The 21,914-nt window shown below is 37.3% G+C and overlaps 1 protein-coding gene across 4 annotated transcripts in view; it reads right to left on the bottom strand.

The window, feature by feature from the left end:
* Nucleotides 1–21,914, bottom strand: part of SNTG1 (syntrophin gamma 1) — an 858,007-nt gene that overhangs the window by 587,382 nt on the left and 248,711 nt on the right. For 3 of the 4 annotated variants that reach the window (XM_030795196.1, XM_030795194.1, XM_030795195.1), the window contains one exon: nt 9,989–10,063. The gene's annotated coding sequence lies outside the window, so the exon portion shown is untranslated. Of the gene's footprint in view, nt 1–9,988; nt 10,064–16,806; nt 17,094–21,914 lie in introns of those variants that run through there. The other variant, XM_030795197.1, reaches the window with a different exon arrangement.

Here is a 21,914-nt window from a genome sequence, read left to right as displayed (position 1 = left end):
AAAACCTTGAATAAATGAGCAAGAGTGACCAGGTTGATGTCATCAGTATGCAAATAAGCAATGCAATCTGATGAAATGCCTAGCAAAGGAGCAGTAGTTTATAAGGAAGTGCAGATCAGGAAAAGCAAGGAGGAGCAAGGTGACAGAATGGGTCAAATTAGGCATTACAGTTGGTTGTGGCAAACCGTGAGAGGATGTAATGTAAAGTTGGCCACCACTTGGTATGAGGCATCAGTGACATCATCTTGGGATGGTGTCTTTGAGGATAAAGGGGAGAATAATACGTCTATTGACTCTAGTCTCCAGGTTGTCAGAGATTTGCCGCACGGACAATTAATTTTATAGCATTTGTTGGTGCCTCATCTCAATAGGAAATTTCCAGGCAGAAGAAAAAAGAGGAGTGATATGGGATGCAGGTTTAAGATGAAGAACTGGTCACTTGTGCTTGCATAAATTTTTTTCAAACTCCAGAATCTTGACCACTGCAGTAGTGGCTGAAGCTGGAAGAAGTGACCAAAAAATGGAAATTAAGAGAATCTGAAGTAGCTTTTAAGAGAAGTCTGGTGTGCACACACACACACACACACACACACACGTACATGCCAAACCACATTTTTTTCTTGAAAAAATGCTTCCTGTTACAAATAGGGCTACTTTTATAACGAATATATTGGGATATCTGTACTCATAAACATAAAATATATTTTATTTAGTAACATGCATCTTGTACATATTTATGTCTTTCAGCTTATTAATTACATGTTACTCAACTAAAGATCTATTTCTTATAGTGTTTATACCCTGCAATATAAAAATGGTTTAATGTCATGTCATAAAAAATTTTTGGATTAGTTGACAAAAACCTGAAGAGACAGTTGTTGATCTGCCATTATCTCACCATCTAACTTTGGAGAAGTGCATTCGGCAAGAAAAGAATCTACCTTATCTATGCCAAAGCTGAATGGTGCATTCTCATTTTTAAAAAGGCATAAACTTGACTGGTGTTATTATTATATATGCGTTATTCTTTGCCTCTTCAACCCATAGGCATTTAGACTGGGGTTCTCATGCTGCAAACGGCACTCTTCTAAAATAGATCTTCATATTGAGCTTGCTTTAGAAAATATTATATTCTTATTATGATATCACCACTTGCTCCATTGAATTCATACATTATATACTATAACACACAAGTGTAGAATAATTTTGAAAACCTGGCTTGGTTTCTAAATAGCATAACAATTATTGTATTCTGTCACAACATTTATTTCAAGGAAACTGTTTCTTCGCTTGGTCAATTGGCCCTTCTTGCCAATTTCCTTCTTATTTCCTTCTTATTTTTTCTACATATTAAGAAATAATATGTAGCAAAGCCCAAATTGAACTTTTTAAAGAATAAAAGATAATATCACACTTCAAAAGCATATAACTTTGTACATGTTACTATCCATCGGTTAGAAATGTAACAGATTAAATTTTGCTTCATTTTCTCATCATTTTTCTATGCATACTAGCAATTACACAGTTAAAAATAAAAATGAAATTCCTTAAACATTATCACATTATCCATTGTACTAGTGTTATTTGCTTCCTTAAATACTCAAAATAACTTGTTGAAAACATAAATATTGTAAGTACCAGTTAAACCCAATTAAATTTATAAAATGAGAATGTATAGCCCAGAAATCGCACCTGAAAAACTCTGCTGACCGCCCTTCCCCACCTATTCATGGAGGTAGGACTGATGCAGTTGCCAGTCAAGTGGTTATTTTTGGAGAATTAGTTTTTGGAAAGACAAGAAGCCTGAAATTATATTAAGGAAATTAATTAAACTACAGTCAAGTTTATGATAAAGTCCATTAGGAAAATAAAAACAAAGATCAAGTCCAAATATCCAGATGCAGGATCTGAGGCACACAAGGTACAAAGAAATGAGTTTTAAGGATGGGGCATGTGTAAAAGCGTAGGACATGAGTCAGATTAAGTTAACTGAAAGTGAGGTCCAGAGCAATCACCACCAACAGTGCTAGCCTGGAGAGCACGGTTCAGACAGGGCTGCGTGAGGTGACTAGGAGGGAGTACTCTTGGCAATGGAATAATGCAACACTTCTGTTCAAGAGTTCACAGGCCGAACGCGGTGGCTCACGCCTATAATCCTAGCACTTTGGGAGGCCGCAACAGGCGGATCACCTGAGGCCAGGAGTTCGAGACCAGACTGGACAACATGGCGAAACCCCATCTCTACTAGAAATACAAAAAATTTAGCCAGACATGGTGGCATGCATCTGTTATCCCAGCTACTCAGGAGGCTGAGGCAGGAGAATCCCTTGAACCTGGGAGGCGGAGGTTGCAGTGAGCCGAGCTCGTGCCATTGAACTCCAGCTTGGGCAACAAGAGCAAAACTCTGTTTCAAACAAACAACAAAAAAAAAGTTCAAAAGCTGGTGGGAAACACAAACAAAAATAATCGAAAATACTATTATATAGCAACATAGAAAAGGAATAATTAGGATGGGCCACCTAAAAAAAATGTGTTGAAGGTGGTGGGATTTATGTTTGGGTTTTGTATAATAGGAAGTCTGTTTTCTCCCATTTTCTCTTGTATTTCTTTTCATTGAGGTAAAATTCACATAGAATAAAATGGATTATGTAAAGTATATAACTCAGTGGCATTTAGTAAATTCACAACATTGTGCAAATATTACTTCTATCTAGTTCCAAGACTTTTTATTACTTTCTTTTGTTTATGTATGGTAAGCACACCTAAAGTCTACTCTCCAGAAATTTCCAGTATACAGAACAGTATGATGAACTAGAGTTCTCATGCTGTACCATAGATCTCTAGACTAATTCATCCTATATAACTTCAAGTTTATACTCTTTGATTCGCATCTCTTTATTCCCACACCCTCTCCTCCCAAGTAACTACCATTCCACTCTGTGTTTGTATGTATTTTACTTAAGATTCCACATATAAGTGAGATAATACAGTATCTGTCTTACTGTTTAAGGCTTATTTCTCTTAGTGTAATATCCTCCAGGCTCAACAACGTTGTTGCGAATGTCAGTATGTCCTTTATTAAGATTGAATAGTATTATATTATATACATATATCATAATTTATTTATCCATTCATCCATCTATGAACAGTTAGGATTGTTTTCATATCTTGGCTATTGTGAATAATGCTACAATGAAAAACAAATGCAGATATTTCTACCAGATGCTGATTTCACCTTCTTTGGGTATATAACCAGCAGTAGGATAGCTGGATCATACGGTAGTTCTATTTTTAATTTTTTGAGAAAACTCCATGCAGTTTTTCACAATAGCTATTCCAATTTACATTCTCAGCAGCAGTGCACAAGGGTTTCCTTCCCTCCACACCCTTGCTGACACCTCTTATCTCTTGTCATTTTTATTACAGCCATCTTAACAGATGTAAAGTGATATCTTACTGTGATTTTGATTTGCATTTTCCTGATAATTAGTGATGTTGAACGCCTTTGAATATGTATGGCTATTTGCATGTCTTTCTTGGAAAAACATCTATTAATGTATTTTGCCCATTTTTAATTAGATTACTTTTTTCCTTTCAAGTTGTGGGAATTCTTTATGTATTTTGCATATTAACTTCTTGTCAGATATACAGCTTGCAAATATTCTCTCCCAGTCCATAGATTACCTTTTTATTGTGTTGATTATTTCCTTTGCCATGCAAACATTTTTAAGTTTAATAACTGATGTTTATGGATTGAAAGTTTTAATATTTTTAAAATGTCAAATACTGCCTAAAGCCATATACAGATTGAATGCAATCTCAGTCAAAATTTCAATGGCATTTTTCACAGGAACAGAAAAACATTCTAAAGTTATATGGAACCATGAAAGACTCAAGTAACCAATGAGATCTTGAAAGCTGAAAACAGAGTTTGGGGCATCATATTTCCTGATTTCAAATTACATGACAAAGCAACAGTAATAAGAACGATATGGTACTGGCATAAAAACAGACATATAGACCAATGGAATGGAGTAGAGAGCCCAAAAATCAACCCAAGCATACATGGTCAACTAGTTTTGGGAAGGCCACCAAGAAGATACAATGGCATTAGGATAACTAGAAATCAGTACTCAAAAGTGTGAAACTGGAGTCTTATACAACACACGAAAATCAACTCAAAATAAATTGATGATTTCAACATGAGATCTGAAGCAGTAAAATTTGTAGAAGAAAACATGGAGAAAACCCTCTTGATATTGGTTTTAGCAATAATTATTTTGAATATGACATTGAAAGCTCAGGCAGCAAAAGTAAAAATAAGCAAGTGTGACTACATCAAAATAGGAAACATTTTAGTAAGGGAAAGTGTGTCTTTTTGGCAGAGTGTCATACAGAGATAACATCAGGGAGAAAGGTGAGATTATAGGATGAGGCAAATATATATCTAAATATGATAAAGAACAAAAATAACGAACAGAACATGCATAAGAAAGCTGATAGAGCTGATTGTTATAGAATTCATGGACACCTGGAAGTTCAAGAAGAAAGAAATTGACAATTATAGGTTTAAATTTTGCAGATAAATAGAGGAAGATATTGACTAATTAATACTGGGACCTGAGGAAGAGGCTTCAAATTGTATCTTCTCTTTATAATTCATTTGTATTAATTAGTATTGTCTATAATGGCCTTTCCCAATTTGTGAATTTCAAAACTGTGTTAGATAACCTCCAACAATTTCCTAAACCATCTCTCTGTGTTTGTGTGTGTGGGGGGGAGGGGGGACAGAAAGCGAGAGAAAAGAAAAAAGAGAGGAGGAAGAGACCAGAAGAAGAAAAAGAGTAATGGAAAGATGAAGAGGTAGAGGAAGGAGAAGACAGCAGTGGCAAAAAAGAGAATGCCAAATGATTCTGCCTCATTGGAAAACAGCTTTGCAATTCCTTACAGAGCTTACCACTTGATGCAGCAGTTATGCTACTAAGCATTACTAATGGATTTGAAATCTTACGTAAGGTCTGAATATTTTTATTGCAGCTGTATTTGTAACTGCCTTCAGAAGGTGAATGAATAAATCAGGGTATACCACAGAATGGCATATTTTTAGGAAAAAAAAATCACCTATCAAACCTCCAAGAGACATAGATGAATCTAAAATGCATATTGTTAAGTGAAGGAAGCCATTCTGAAGAGGCTATCTACTGTAGGATTCCAATTATGTGACAATTGAGAAAAGGCGAAACGGTAGAGACGGTGAAAAGACCAGTGGTTTCCAAGGGTTCAGGAATGAGGAGAGTTACATACGAGAAGCACAGGGGATATTTTTGGGTGGTGAAACTCCTCTGTGTGACACTGTAATGATGGTTCCATGATGTTATGCATTTGTCAATACCCATAGAGCACTACAACACAAAGCACTCATATGAATGTATGCAAATTAAAACAAACAAGTGTTAAAGAAGTCAGAGCATTCAACTAAGTGTGGGGCTGTGTATGCAGGGGCCCTATAAGGCTAAGTAAGTCTTTGTTTCCATGAAGCCAGCCCACTCCTGCTTCACTTGTCAATGTTTGCCTCTTAACATTTGCCCCTGTGCTTTTTGCTGGCTGTAACCAGCCTCTCTGAGCAAACCAGGGTCTCTGTGTGTCCCGCGGGGTTGGAGCAGACACTGTACAGCTGTGACTCCTCCTCCATGGGAATAGTTGAGGTTGAAGTGAAGACTGGCTTTTGCATCCAGGACAGAGGGAGGCAAACAGGGATGTTCGGGAATGAGGCAGTGACTGCAGCTGACACATGGTAACCACGGGGTAGTGAGAGCCATCACTAGGGATATTCCAGCCTGAAGGCAAGGAAGACCCCTGAAATTTGGAAAGAAGGCAGGACTGAGCAGATGTGGAAGGTCATATGAACAAGAGGGCCCCACACTCTCAGGGAGACACTACCTCTCTCCAACATTTCAGCTGCCATGCTCCAGAGCTTCTGTAATTCTGTTCTGCAGCTTTGATACTATAAGCAGCACTTAACACAACAAGATTTATGAGAATAATTTTTGAGACTTTTTTGTTTTTCCCTGTATTACCAAAGATGTCTGATGGTGACCTAAAGATTTTCTTGTGACTCTACTTCACAGACAAACACAAATACAGGCCCACACTTTTAGTCCTGAGAGGCTGCCAATGGCCTTTACCTGCACAGCACGGTCCCACCTTCTCTTGACTGAACAGGGGGAGATGGAATCACCAAGACTAAAGCAGCCTAGATTAATCTGCCCATGAGGGAAAGCAATACTGAGAAATTGAGAACTTCCAGAAGTCCCTTCATACTTACTAGGGTAGACAATATGAACAATAAAAGGGACTATTTTCAAGTGTAGCTAGACTTTTCTCAACTAAGAGAGTCTTTGAAATGAACAAAATGGAGCTAAAGAAATGTTCCCTTCAGTTGATCAATTTTTCTGAAATGTTCATTTGGACCTTATACATTGTATGCACCAGTCAATCCTGAGATCACAAGGAGAAACTACAGTTTCTTCCCTCTCATATAACTTTCCTGGAAACATAAAACAAGCAAACAAATGCAAGTCACTCTCTTTTTTCCAGTCTAGGGGAACCTCACTGCTATTAGTGCCCTAGCTGGGGACTTTTCCTGCTTTCCCTACATGAAGCTTTTGCAGTTAGATCCAGAAAAAAGAGAAATGGGCAGTGGGTCCCAGTCAGAATGAATTCAGAAAGTTGCCCAGGATGTGAAGTCAGTGCTGGGCTGAATACTAAGCTTGCTTGCATTTGATCATTTTGTCATTTTATCTGTGACAGACAACACTAGAAATAGAGATGATTTCTGAGTGAAGCCAAGGATTCTTCAATCACAAACATGTCTGAGAGTACTGGGAGCTTGAACAATGATTCTGGTGGCATATGGGCAAATAGAAGTTGCGTCCTGTCAGCAGCTGCAACTTGTGACACAAAGAGGGGCAGGCCACAGCAGAAGGACCAATTGCAGTACAAGGACAGAGGCCTCAGACATCCCCAAAGCACACAAAAGCAGCAATAGCAAAAAAACAAACAAACAAACAAACAAAAAAAAACCTATGTATTAAAATGTTAAGTGTTTTATTATAATACTCTTGTTCCACTAATTTAAAAATGCCCAGGAAGCCTGGGGCCACCTCTAGCCAGGTAGAGAGGGCAGCGAGCACAAAGGGGCAGGTACCCGGCTGTGACAGCTGAGGACACCCAGGCTCTCAGGGTTCCTCATGCTCCTAGGGTTATTTTCAGTTCCAATGTGAAGCCAGCCTAGCTTTAAATGTGGGCAAATATGAGCATGAATTAAACATGAAGAGGCAAAGAGATATATTTAAGAAGAAAGAGCACGGCTTGAAGTGTGTCCAGCTATATTTTTTAAAAAAATAACAAAATATTAACTACTTTTCAGGATTGTCAGAAGAAGGTGGCTTGAGGATGAGAATAGCCGCCCTCAAGTGAATTTCCATTATTTTCCTTACAACTGCCTTTCTCCATTTCTTCATGTATAACCTGTACTCTTACTGGGCTTTAGTCAGGATTTCCTGTGCATGATACTTTGAAACCTTTGCACGGCGGTAGTGTGAAAGCATGCAGAGCAGCCCCTGACACTGGGAAATTCTAAGAAGGGAATAAATGACCCCCTCTTGCACAGCAACAGCTTCGCCACTGATGGCTAGCCCAGAATAATTCTGGAAGTTTCAGCTTCCATTCTTTGCTTTCTGTGCCCTTCAACTGATTCTTCCACAAGTGCTTCCAAATTAAGGATTGAGAAACCAAGGAATCACAGGACTCAAAGAAATATGAATATCTATCTGGTCTGGAGGTTTGGAGAATGCGAATGGATTTAGAAGAAATGAAGGCAGTGACAGAGCAGCCAAGTTCTAGATCACTCACTGCTGCTTCCATTAAAATGTTTCTTTTTTCCTCTTTTATCTGTTGGACTCCCCTATGAGATTTTATTTGAAGTACATATTTAACTATGAAAAAAGGTCTAGCAATGAAAAATAACTTGAAAACATTGGGTATATAATGGCATTTATAATGCATTAGAAAGGGTTCTTTTTGCTTTGGGGAAAATGTGCTTTCGAAATTTCTGAGTTTACATGAATGATGAAAATACACTGTTTAAAGATAACTGCTTAATGCTTTTACACTGTTGGTGGAAGTGTAAATTAGTTCAACCATTGTGGAAGACAGTGGTGATTCCTCAAGGATCTAGAACCAGAAATACCAGTTGACCCAGCAATCCCATTACTGGGTATATACCCAAAGGATTACAAATCATTCTGCTATAAAGACACAAGCACACGTATGTCTATTGCAGCACTATTCACAATAGCAAAGACTTGGAACCAACCCAAATATCCGTCAATGGTAGACTGCATAAAGAAAATGTGGTACATGTACATCATGGAATACTATGCAGGCATAAAAAAAGAATGAGTTCATGTCCTTTGCAGGGACGTGGATGAAGCTGGAAGCCATCATTCTCAACACACTAACACAAGAACAGAAAAGCAAACACCACATGTTCTCACGTGTAAGTGGGAGCTCAATAACAAGAACACATGGACACAGGGAGGGGAACATCACACACCAGGGACTGTTGGGAGTTGGGACCAAAGGGACGGAGAGCATTAGGACAAATACCTACTGGATGCAGGGCTTAAAACCTAGATGATGGGTTGATGGGTGCACCAAACCACCATGGCACATGTATACCTATGTAACAAACCTGCATGTTCTGCACATGTATCCCAGAACTTAAAATAAAATTTTTTAAAAAGATAATTGTTTAAAAAATCTACCTGAATAATTTAAGGATCAGATTGGGTGAGGGAAATCAATCTATTAGCAACCTATCCATGACAAGAAACAGCACAATGTGGCTTCCATCTCTAACAGAATAGGTAGCAAACAGGACAACTTTGAGGCCTAATTGTTTAATCCTCAGTGCCTCTGAACTTGCCATAGTCCTTGAAAACCCAGCCTAGAAATATCTTTAATAGGCAATCTGCATGGCTACATAAAGTTATAAAGTTTCATGGTTTTTATAACACATGATACACTCAAAGATTCTTGCCACTTCTACACTACATTTAAGTATAATTGAGTACATAAATATGCACACAGTATACTTTTCAATACTGGCACTCATTGAAACCCAACAGATATCAGTGAGTTTGATGAATCTTGCTAAAGCCATACTACAAGTCCTTGGACTGTCAGGACATAAGCTATCAAAAATACTGTGACAGCTTATTATAAAAATAGATTTAGTGACTTCAATCCTAACCTTTTCTAGCCAGGTTCACCTCCTTCCAACAAATAGGGTATGATACCTTCCTAAAGTAACACTTATTCTACTACAGGGTCATTGTTCCACCTGCATCACTCATGCTGACTCACACTCCCTTCCTGAAGGAATTTGATTCATTGTACTAATTTCGTCTCATTCACTCCTTCCTCTGAACAAACAAAAGAGAACGTGACAGTCCATAGTCACTCTGCCAAGCACCACAACCCCCTCCCCATTGTTGAGTGTCTGCCCTTCTCATAAAATTGCAGCTCACTGAAGTGTGTAACTCCAGTTACCATCTTCATGAGGAGACACAGACCCCTCACCTAATAAAGGGTGTTTTTGAAAAACTAAATGATTTTTCTCATTCCTATAAATAGTGCTTATTAAAGAAACAACACAAATTCAACATAGCTGTTTAAATAAATATTGTGGAAAGACACATCTAAATGCTGTGTAACTACAACTGAACATGGAGATATGTTATGAATATTTCTACTCCTTCCATAACAAGAGGTTTTTTTTTATGTCATTTTTCAAGAACAGAGAAAGAGGCTTCAAAATGATTAATATCAAAGAAAACAATTGTCTCTTAGAAGTGTAGACAAATACAGTTGATTTTTTCCACTAATTTATGCATGATATGTTATTGCAAAGTAATGGTCTTACTTGAATTTAGGTAGAGCAATATTTTTCTTTTGCTGGGGTCACTTCTCGGGCAATCTCAACATTCTGGAGAGCAGGCTAGATGCAGAAATAAAAAAATAATAAGTCCTATGAGCATTCAAAAATAGAAGTGATGAAATCTACACACTGAAATGTATCTACTTTACCCATGAGGAAGACAAGACTGCTATTTACACTCAAATTGTACACAATTTTCCACACTTTCTTGTCAATTTCTAGGAATAGCTCAAATCCCTGTAAATTATCTAGAGAGGAAATGAGGTAATATTTTCCAAATGACTAATGTCACAAGATTAAGTTCTGTAGAGCACACTTTGGGGAAATTGACTTCAAAAGGAGCAACAGAAGATATTTCATTTGCCAGTAGGTAGCACTTGGATCTAAATTTAGAATGAGACTCCAAGTTTAAATTTGTGATAACATTTAAAAGCATTCATCGTAAGGAATAGTCTATTGATTTAATGCCAAGAAGTGATTACTTTTTTATGAGACTTAGCTATTAAGTCAGTTTTATAGTGAGGGGGGGCAGGCTGACCCCTTAAAACATACTGTAATTGAAGACTTGAGCAACAGATTGCTTATTCTAGAGGCTAGAGTGATGATTCTGCCTCTGTCGTTTAGTTTTTAATGATCCCATTTATGTTACTTGGCCCTTCATGAACTCAACTGTAGTTTTGAAAATACTGTACTTTAATAAATGATAGGCAGGTGAGATGCCTATATTTAATAGAGTAGTGGTTATCAGAAGTCCCAAGGGGATGAAGCTGGCTGCATAAGCATTGCTTCTGTAGCTTATTGAAAATAATAATATATTTATAAGGAGATAGAGTTCAATTCTGAATCTGAATCAGATTCATATAGAGGCCTACAAATATGCATTTTTAAGAAGCTCCCTCAAAATCTGAATCATAGCTAAGTTGAGAACCCTTAATTAGAATAAAGTTTGTGAGATGTGCTAAGAATAATTCTTGGATGGCATGATGGTTAACACTCAGTGTCAACTCGATTGGATTGAAGGATGCAAAGTATTGAACCTGGGTGTGTCTGTGAGAGTGTTGACAAAGGAGATTAACATTTGAGTCAGCAGGCTGGGGAAGGCAGACCCACCCTTAATCTGGGTGGGCAGAACTTAATCAGCTGCCAGCTTTGCCAGGATATAAAGCAGGCAGAAAATCATGAAAAGACTAGACTGGCTTAGCCTCCCAGCCTGCATCTTTCTCCTGTGCTGGATGTTTCCTGCCTTTGAACATCGGACTCCAAGTTCTTCATCTTTGGGACTCAAACTGGTTTCCTTTCTCCTCAGTTGGCAGGCAGCCTATTGTGGGACATTGTGATTGTGTGAGTTAATGCAACTTAATATACTCCCATTATATATATGTAAAAGGAAATATATATATATATTTTTGTCATTATATATATGTAAAAGGAAATGTATATATATTTGTAATTATATATATGTAAAAGGAAATATATATATATATATATATATATATATATATATATTTCATATTTGTCCTGTCCCTCTAGAGAACCCTGACTAATACAGATGGCCCCCAGATTCTTGCCCCTGAAATGCCCCTTGGCTGTGGTCTGGGCTTGTGGCAGTTGTGGATTTCACTCCTGTGATAAGATTCCATCAGATGACAAAGGTGGAAGGATTTCGTAGCTGTCAGCTCCCAAATCAGTCAATTTTGAGTTAATCAGTTGGAAAGAGATTAACTGGGTGGCCAGACTTGATCAAGTGGGAGCTCCTACAAAGGGTCAGAGGATCAAGCTGAGACAGATCCTCCTGTGCCTTTGGAAGAGGGAAGCTGCCCTGTGGAGATGGTTGCATGCCCAAGTCCTCCAGGAAGTGGTCATTAGGAACCCAGAGCAGCCCTTGGCCAGCACGCAGCAAGAATGTGGGGACCTCAGTCCTAGAAATGCAAAGAACTGGATTCTGCCACAAACCTCAACAAGCTTGGTAGAACTCCTGAGTTCCAGATGCGAACACAGCCTGGATGACACTACGATTGTAGCATTTTGAGACTGTGCATAGAATCAATCTGAATATGTCCTGCCTGCACTTCGGACTATGGAAACCATGAGGAAAGAAAGGAGTACTATTTTAAATGACTAAGTTCACTACATGTTTTTATGCAGCAATAGATAACCAATACACGAGATAAATCTTATGCCTCACTCTGTTATTACCGTATCCCCACACATGTCATACATGTGATTCCAGATTTTTTTTAATTTATATGGTAAGGAGTTTGGAATTAGATATTATGTCAAAATAATGTTAATTGCACTGGAATCATTATCATATCTTTAAGTTTTTTCACAGGTTGTTTCCTTATTTTATGTGAAATAATTTTAGACTAATCTGATTTTCTCCATTTATTTATTATTTTATATAGATGTATGTGATGGGTTTTATTTATGAAATAATAAGTACACATTAAGCCTCTTGAATTAAAAAAAAATGTAACCTTGTTCCACAGGAGCAATGTTGAGATGTGAAAGTACTGACATTACTTAAAGAACAACATGCTATCTTCACTGAGGCTTGTTCGCTCCTGGTCTCTATAGCCACAGAGGTGAGCGGACATTAGAACTAGAATACAATGTCCAAAGCACCACTCTTACAGCCCCAGGTGCAAATATGAAGAGCAAAAAGGGAAAGGAAGTTCAATGGCTAGATGAGTCTTCTGTTTACATATTTACCACCCTCATTTCCACGATTACCCATTTATTTTTACTTCATTATTATTATTTTACAGATGGGGTCTCACTCTGTCATCCAGACTGGAGTGCAGTGGGTGCAACACTCAGTGCATAACTCACTGTAGCCTCTAACTCCTTGGCTCCAGTGATCCTCCTGCCTCAACCACCCAAGTAGCTGGGATTACAAGTGCAAGCCGCTACACTCAGCTCCTAGTTGGGACCTCTGCAGAGGCTTTAACGTAACACTGTGAGGGAAATGAAGAAATCGAATAAAAACTACAAACCAAAACACAGGCAGTCCAAAGAAGAGTTCACTACAGCTAATGAAGTAAATAAAAATCTAAAAATGGTAGGTTAATCAATGTACTACTTAACAAGGAACTAGAATAAAGGAGGGATTTTAAGTTTCTATCCAACTGGAATATGTGAGGCAAATAAGAAATACCAGGGCTCTTGCCACCATGTTCTTCCCAGTTCTGAGCTCCCTAAGAGTGGGCTGTCTTCTCTCTCCCTTTCTAGGTCTTTATACGTTTTTCTCTATGTTATTTCCAAGATATTAAGTTGCATTTAAGTGGGAGGAAGAAGCAGAATTGCTTCTACTCCAGTTTTCTCAGAAGCAGAAGTTGAACTTCATTTTTAACTTAGGAATTTAACTGGAAAATTTAAGTGTGAAATATAAGAGTATACATGTGAGTTTTAAAAATACATTATTGATGCCAGTTATTCAAAGTCTTTTAATATAGATACAACATACCATCTGTGTGCCCTATGATGTCTTTTTGTGAAATAAATCATTATTCATTGAAATTATTGTTCATTGAAAACCCTGAAACACAAATATCACTGAGGAAAACAAATCAACCACAAGTGACAATGATGGAAAAGTTACAGAAAGAAAATAAGTGTTTTAAAACGCTCCTCATCTATATAAAAATGTGAAACAATCACTCTGCCTGGCATATTATTTAATAAGTTAAATATCTTAGTTGTGATGGAAGTTTCACAGAAATATACATATGAAAAAGTGACATATACATACAAACGAGTGCACGTGTAACCGAATAACTCTGTGGGTTGTACCAAGGTCAGTTTCCTGCTTTTCGTAATCAGGTAGTGCAGTTATGCAAGATGTTAAATTTGGGAGAAGTTGGGTGAAGGGTACACAGCATCTCTCTGTACATTTCTTTGCAACTTTCTAGAAATTATGATTAATTAAAATCTTAAAAGTTTCTTAAAAAGTAAAGGAAATGTTGAATATAACTTCAACTAGTGTTATCTCTTAAAGGAAAATAGAATAAAATACAAATATAGTAAAAACCATGTGTACTACAGTTTTCGTGCTACACTTCTTATATTGGGTAATAGATTCACAGATTATTTTGGTATTAATATGCTTTATAACATATATATGCACATATATATATACACATGCATATACATGTATACACACACAGATGTGTTAAGGTTTTGTCTTTGTCAACTATTATACTAAAGTAAAACAAGAAAAATGCATCTTATACTCTATACTTTGTTTATGTGTTTGTGTGTGCATATCTTCAGACGAGAGGTACATATATTCTTTACTATTAGAGAAAAAAACAAATTGTTACTTAATGGCAGTAATATAAGGAATGGAATGACTTCGTCTTAATAGTAAATCTACACTTTGTGGCCTTATTTACATTTGATTGTCTTTATGTTAACAATGTAAACTGGTTTGTGTTTGTATGAAGTATGTAGCAATAGAATTAATAGTTGGGAATTATAATTTTTCACAAATATGGTCCTTCCTAAAGATGTGTAGATTTTTTTCAGGAAGCTGGGAAATATTAAACATTTTAGAAAAAGATTACTAAATTATTTAACTTGCTTAAGTGTTATTATACAAATTAAAGGAATTGTAATTAAATTATATTTTTACATTTCAATAAGAGAAAGCACAAGAAGTAGCCATATAACATCAAATTATAAGTTAAAATTTAGATTCCTTCATTAAGTAATCATGTATTTTATAATAATACTTATCTAAGGTAATTTTTAAATTATTAGAAAAAATCATAATGATATGTAAACTAATTAATGGCTTTCTAAATCTCTCTCAAAATAATACTTGAGTGAAACAAATTTACTTTATTCCTTTCTTTTTTTCTTTACTTTTCTTTTTTTTTTTTTGAGATAGAATCTTGCAAACTTGCCCAGGCTGGGGTCCAGTGGTGTGATCATGACTCCCTACAACCTGGAACTGCCAGGCTGACAGGAACCTCCCATCTCAGCTTCCTGAATAGCTAGGACTACAGGCACATGCCACCATGTCTGGCCAATTTTTGTATTTTGGATATAGATAGATAGATAGATAGATAGATAGATAGATATTTGTAGTGATGAGGTTTTGTTCTGTCGCTCAGGCTGGTCTCAAACTCGGGGCTCAAGCAATCTGCCTGCCAAAGCCTCACAAAGTGTTGGGATTATAGGCATGAGCCACCACACTTGGCCAAATATACTCTCTTATCAGGACTATTACATATAATCACGATCCAGAGAGGTCAATGTGATTTGAAGGAATGTGATATGAAAGGTTTTACATATACAAGATTCAATACCTCAGTGACATATAGGAAAAGTTGATTTAGAAACAGACTCTTTTGCTTTCCTAATTTCAGAAATATTTTTATTTAGCATAATTGGATGACATTTAAGTTACAATGCCGCTTTAGGTTCAACTAGTAATACCTATTGGTTATTGACAAATGTATGTATATACACATATCTCTATATTTTCAGGAAACACTAAGGTTTTCCAATCCAGGGTTTCTGTTACTATCTGAAAATTATAGTTGTAAATCACTGAAAAAGGAAAATAAAAATGGCATGGCCATAATGGCAGCAATTTTCAAGCAGATAATATGCAGAACATGGTAGATGAGTGTCCTTGGCTGAGGATGATGTAAATTTAATTGTTTCACTTAAATTAAGCAATATTAACTCAATTGTACTCTTTCCAGATATAAAAGCTCTATCTGCAGATGCGTACAAGGATGAAAAAACTCTACAGCAAACATCAGGATAAAGGACACAAAATAATTTTTGGATACATTTTGACATTTTCCTGATTCTTGCTTGAATAAATCAATACCTGCAAAAATGATTTCTGTACATCCATACAACAGTTTGCTAAAGCCTCATCCTTGTCACTGACTGCACTGTGATATAGAAAATTAATATTTTCTCACTCTGACAACTTGCTGGGGCAAGGTGAATGGGAATCTCTGGCTGGGGATGGAGACTAAATGTTAAGTTAAATTGACCTCACTTAATTAAATAGAGCAATATTAAGCCAACTGCTCTCTTTTCAGTAAGCAAAGCTATGCCTGTGAAGCTCATCAAAGCAGAACTCAACACTGTTCTATCCAAAATATTATAAACACCTGACACTTAATTCAACATTTTTTGTGTATGTGTGGGAGACAAAAGATTATTTTTCCTGCTGGGGAGGGGGAAGCATAGTTTCTATGAGTTAGAGTCACTATTGTCTTAATTTATGCCATACATAAAATAAGCTAAAAGCAAATTTGAAAACCTATAAATAAGGGATGACTCATTCTTTGACCATAATGTTAAACTAATATTCAGAAGAATGAACTTTATCTTCTGATGTTGTATAGCCATACCATTTAATAAAGCCAAGAAGCATAATAAGTATTTAGCAGTAGAATTCATAGTTGGAGATAATATTTTTTCCAAAGAGTTTCCAAACTGTTAACATAAGAGTTGCATATTTGGAAGAGTTACTTCTATTTACACATTCACTGCATATTTGAGTGCATATTAGGGACCTTGCGCTCTTCTAGAGTCTGTGAATGTAGCAAGGAAAGAAAACGAGGGACAAATAAATAAGTGAAATTTATATTATGACATGTAATATGTTGTATGCACAAAAAGAGTTGCAACCAAATATCCCCTAGTAATTTAAAATGTGATCACTAAAAATTATCTACTTAAAAACCTATCTGCTTTTAAATATCTTTTGATTTTGCAGAACCAAACTATCATTTCAGTCAGATTGTCTGATAGAGCTTTAAATGAATAAGTACCAGTAAACAAGGTTTGCTTTGTTATCCACTGTTCATGCTTGTCAATGGAGAATTGCCAGTTCTCTGGAAAAAAGCAATCCTCTTTCAGAATTTGATACTGGAACAGAACATGTTCATACGCAAAGTTCTTTGTAACTGTGCATCACGCTGTACCAGCCATGGCAAAGCATCTGAATAGCAGCAGAGTAATGTTCTATTCTCCTTAACCATTTCAGACAAGCATTGTGAAAAATTAGCTTTCTGTTCATTTTTACTTCTGACCATAGTTTAAGCATATTTAGCAAGCCTGTGATGATGGATAGCAAAAAAAAAAAAAAAAAAAAAATAAAAGATTCTGTGTCTTTCTATCAAAGTCTCTGAGATCAATAGGAATATTAAAATGGAAGAGAGACAAGAGGAAAAAGCAAATATAAGAGGTAGATCAAACCCAGATTTCAGTCTGTCAGTTCAATAATTTGCAGTGCTAAAGGCAGCAATTGTAAAGATGTAGTCATTATCTTGAAAGGGTAGGGTCCAACAAGTGATATTTTTGAATTCTTAAACTTGTCATTTTGCATTTAGAATTTTAAACTACAGTCTAAATAATCTTCTATTATAAAAGCAAATTAATTTTACTAAAAAATTCATGGGCCAAGTGTGGTGGCTCACGCCTGTAATCCCAGCACTTTGGGAGGCGGAGGCGGCCAGACCTCGAGGTCAGGAGATGGAGACAATCTTGGCCAACATGGTGAAATCCCGTTGTGTACTAAAATACACAAATTGACCGGGCGTGGTGGCGGGCGCCTGTAGTCCCAGCTACTTGGGAGACTGAGGCAGGAGAATGGCGTGAACCCAGGAGGCGGAGGTTGCAGTGACCCGAGATCGTGCCACTGCACTCCAGCCTGGCGCCAGAGCAAGACTCTGTCTAAAAAAAAGAAAATTCCTGAAGAGAAATTTGTAATACTTAGTTTGTCCATTAAAAAAAAAGACTTGGAATTCTAACTGGAAGATCTAAATTTTGGAAAAATTATATTTTGGAATACTCAGAAGCAACAGTAAAAGGGACACAGAAAAGTCGTCTTCTAATCAATAGGTTATAGGTTATGGTTAAGTAGACATTTTTCAAAATTTAAAACTAGAGAATATGGGATTTAGTTTCTGTGGGTGAAACGAAGTCTGTCTCACTAAGGGGCGGTGGAATAACCGGCTGAGTTGAGGAGAGTTGCTTTCTTCCCAGTTGATAGAATCTAGAGTTGAGAGACCAGAAAGGGCCTCTCTGGAGGGTGAAGGGAGAGGCCTCTCTTCTGAAGAGTGAACTGGGACTTAGCCAGTTGCGTATGGGAGCAGGTAGTTAGCAACTCCATGAGAAAAGACTGGAACCGTGAATCCTGGAAGCAGCCACATGACACCAGATACCATCCCCTTCTGTTTGCCCTGAGCGTTAGAAAGGCTTCCTAAGGATTTCATGGTGATCTCGGCTGTGCCTTGCTATAGAATATGCGAGAAAGTTTCTGGGTCCAGGCTCCCATGAGACAGTAAGAGGAGCATGCTCTGAAGCTGGGATAGCCCGGTTATGTTTACCTCCAGGAACAGCAGTGGGGGCAGATGGCAGGAGCAGAACACGTCACTGCATAATCACGAGGAATGGCCAGGCTGATGTCAATTAGGAGAGAGGATTCAGCTTCACACATGTGACGTAAATACCCCTTCCTATCCTGACGTCCTAGATTAGATAGCGCCTCAGTGGGAGATCCAGCGGGCTAACGAAGGGAAGTATGATGGAGGATGAAGTTCTGCTAGGAAATGGTGCTTTCGTTTTTTCTTTTTCTTTTTCTTTTTTTTTTTTTTTTTTTTTTTTGTTTTTGTGTTTTTGAGGTGGAGTCTCGCTCTGTCGCCCAGCTGGAGTGCAGCGGCGTGATCTCGGCTCACTGCAAGCTCCGCCTCCCTGGTTCACACCATTCTCCTGCCTCAGACGCCCAAGTAGCTGGGACTACAGGCACCCATCTCCAGGCCCTGCTAATTTTTTATATTTTTAGTAGAGACGGGTTTTCACTGTGTTAGCCAGGATGGTCTCCATCTCCTGACCTCGTGATAACGCCCGCCTCAACCTCCCAAAGTGCTGGGATTACAGGCATGAGACACCGCGCACAGCCGGTGCTTTCTTATAGCCAGCGGGCTGCCGGGTTCACTCTGGGCAGCCTCACTTCCCATTGGCTTCGTGACACTATTTCCCTGCTGTTAGGTTATTCACAGAGCTGCTCTGACAAGAACCAGGGTGACTAATTCTATCTCAGTTCCTTGTTTTGTCCTGCCAAGCAAGAGGCAGTCAAGTCAAGCTCTCCACCTTCCCTGACACTGTGCAATTCAATTCAACCACAAATCACACAGCATCTCTTCTCTGTCTTGCTCTTCCTCCTTCCTCTTCTCTTTCTCTTTCCCTAAATATCATTCCCCTCTCTTTCATTCTTCTAAAAGCAGTTTAGGCCAGGTTGTGAAGGATTTTGAATGCTTGTCTAAGATTATATGCTTTATTAATGCAAAATAGGGAATGAATTGTGCTTTTTTAAAGACAATTATCTCTTAACCTAATTTGTGGTCTTTCCTTTTGCCCCTTAAATATTGCTGCTATCCAGGATGTTTTGACTGGGTGTTTTTTTTTTTGTTTGTTTGTTTTTTTCTGATTCTTCCATACCTTTTTTGTGGGAATGCTTCCCTCACTAGACTAGGGCTTTCAAATCTATACTTACCTCATGTACTCAAGGGCCAATCACTGATTCTATCTCTGGGCCAGAGATTTCTCTGAACTCCAGCTACACATACAGAACACACAACACATACACCACACACAACACATGCACCACACACTATCAGGTCCTCTTGGAAAGTCCCTAGAATCAGCACATTGACACTGAAAGTTAGCCTTTCCCCATGAAAACATGCCTGTTTTTCCATGTAATCTATTAATCGTATCATCACAACTCCCATGCCCTAAGCCATGAAACTGAACTTCATATTTGATTTCTTCCTTCACTTTGGCCCTATACAATCAATGGGTCAAGTTCTACTAAAATCTCCAATTAATTTAACAACTGTGTACTTTCGTTAAGTCTTTCTACCTCATTTGGCTTATCCAGTTATTTTTCCTTGCTTAGATTTCCATAATCATGAAAAACTGATCATATAGTGTTCCATATAAAATCCCTGATTTGTTCCATATAAAATCCCTGATTTGTTCTATGCGCTGCTGCTGAAGTCATCTTTTTGAAACATAAACTTTCAACTTATATGATCATGTGATTCTTCAACAATAAGTTCTTTCATGGATCATCATCATCTTCAGGACACAATCAGTATCATTTAGAATAATATTCACTGTCCTTAATGATCTATCTGTGAGTCTTGACATTAAAATATCATCTTCTCTATTACTATTCCAAAGTCATTGCCATTCTCTAAATATGAAATCCTCTCTTTGCAGAAGTGGTCCCTCTCATTGGTGGCTGTGTCTGCCTGAACTCCCATTTCCCCACACTTCTCAGACTCCTATTCTTCTTCCAGGCTTGTGTCCAGTTGTTTTCAGAACTCCTCCAAAAAGTATTCTCTACAGTCTATGTTCTATGCCAAAGTTCTGTGCTCCCAAAAATGTACTACAGCTATTCTGTGCTTCTACAAGAGCCCTGTGAGTATCAAATAAGCTGATATAAGTATGACTTCAGGTTTAAAATCCATAAGATACATCATAAGGCAATAATTAGCTATGCATAGTGTTTCTAAGGGAGATTTCAGAAATATAACTCAGAGAGATCACAAATCACATGCCTTGTTATTCAGGGAAATTTACTAATACACTATGTTATTTAATTTACATTTCATTCACAACAAAATGTAAATCTTAGAAGGCATCCTAGTTGTGATATAGAATGAAAGCACAAAAAAGCAAAAGAATGTCCATGCTTCTAAGTGATGAGGACTAATCTTGAGCAATCCATACGACCCTTTAAGAAAACTGAGAGTTTTTCTTCCTGGAAAGAGGTAATCGTTTCAAAGCAATAGCATTTTCCCTTTCAAATTCATCTCAAAAGTCAACAAAAGGTTACCAGTTACGATTAGAATAGATATTGTTTGTATCATCCCTTTAACACAAAAATTTCAGATATTATTGAAAGTCTATTTGCTGTAACAACGTTTATGTGTCAGAAATTGAATTCAATTCCATAAGGCTCCAGGTGAGTATTATCTAGAAATAGTTCTTCCAACCCTAAAGATTAGTAAATTTTTCTCAGAAGGTGAGACACAAACTGCATAGAAAATTAAGTGCAATGCCCAAGAGCATATCCTCCTTTTATTAGAAAAACCAACAAACACATTACTCAATATGTTGTCCTGCATAAATATCAAACAAGCAGAGTTTGCTACTGTTTTATCGTTCTGAATTAAAATTGCTCCCAGTTTAAGTCTACCAGGTAAAGGCCCAACTTAGGTAATTGAGTATATTTTTCAGTAGGAGAGGGAGCTGCAGGTGGATTCTGAAGAACTTGGTTTAATTTCTTCAACTGCTTTGCTGGTGGTACTCCAGAACAAGATAATTAAGGTTTTTGAACTGTGATTCCTTCTCATATATAATGGAACCTGTAATACCAATGGGGCCAAATGAATAAGGGTAGAATGAGAGGATGCCTGTGAACACGCCATAGAAACACTAGGCTCAGGTACTGAATAAAATTGCTGAGAGAGTCAAATACTCAAGTACACACACATGGCTTTTAGTTTCATGGAAGCTGCAAAACAATCACTACTATTTTATTTCCTTTTTTGATATACATGTCAAATAGTGAAAATATTCTCTATATAAACATGATAAAATAGTAAAGACTCACATTTTACTTTTTCCGTTGACCAAAATATCATTGAGATTACAGTAAAGAGACTAGAAAAACACAAAATAATTGCAAAGAACAGGAGAGGACACAACAAAGTTTTGGAAGTTTAAAATCTGATGGGTGATGAGTAACTTGCTTAGAAGGCTAATGCCTAAACCTGTCCTAAGCCAGCAGTAGGCAAATAATAGGAATAAGATAATTTATATTGCAGAAATTTGGTAAAACCAGGAAACGTAAAATCTAATGTTT

The sequence above is a fragment of the Nomascus leucogenys genome, chromosome 16, assembly GCF_006542625.1.
Source record: "Nomascus leucogenys isolate Asia chromosome 16, Asia_NLE_v1, whole genome shotgun sequence".
Lineage (NCBI taxonomy): Eukaryota > Metazoa > Chordata > Mammalia > Primates > Hylobatidae > Nomascus > Nomascus leucogenys.
Note: the sequence above shows the minus strand (reverse complement) of the source record. Positions and strands in the feature narration are given on the sequence as shown.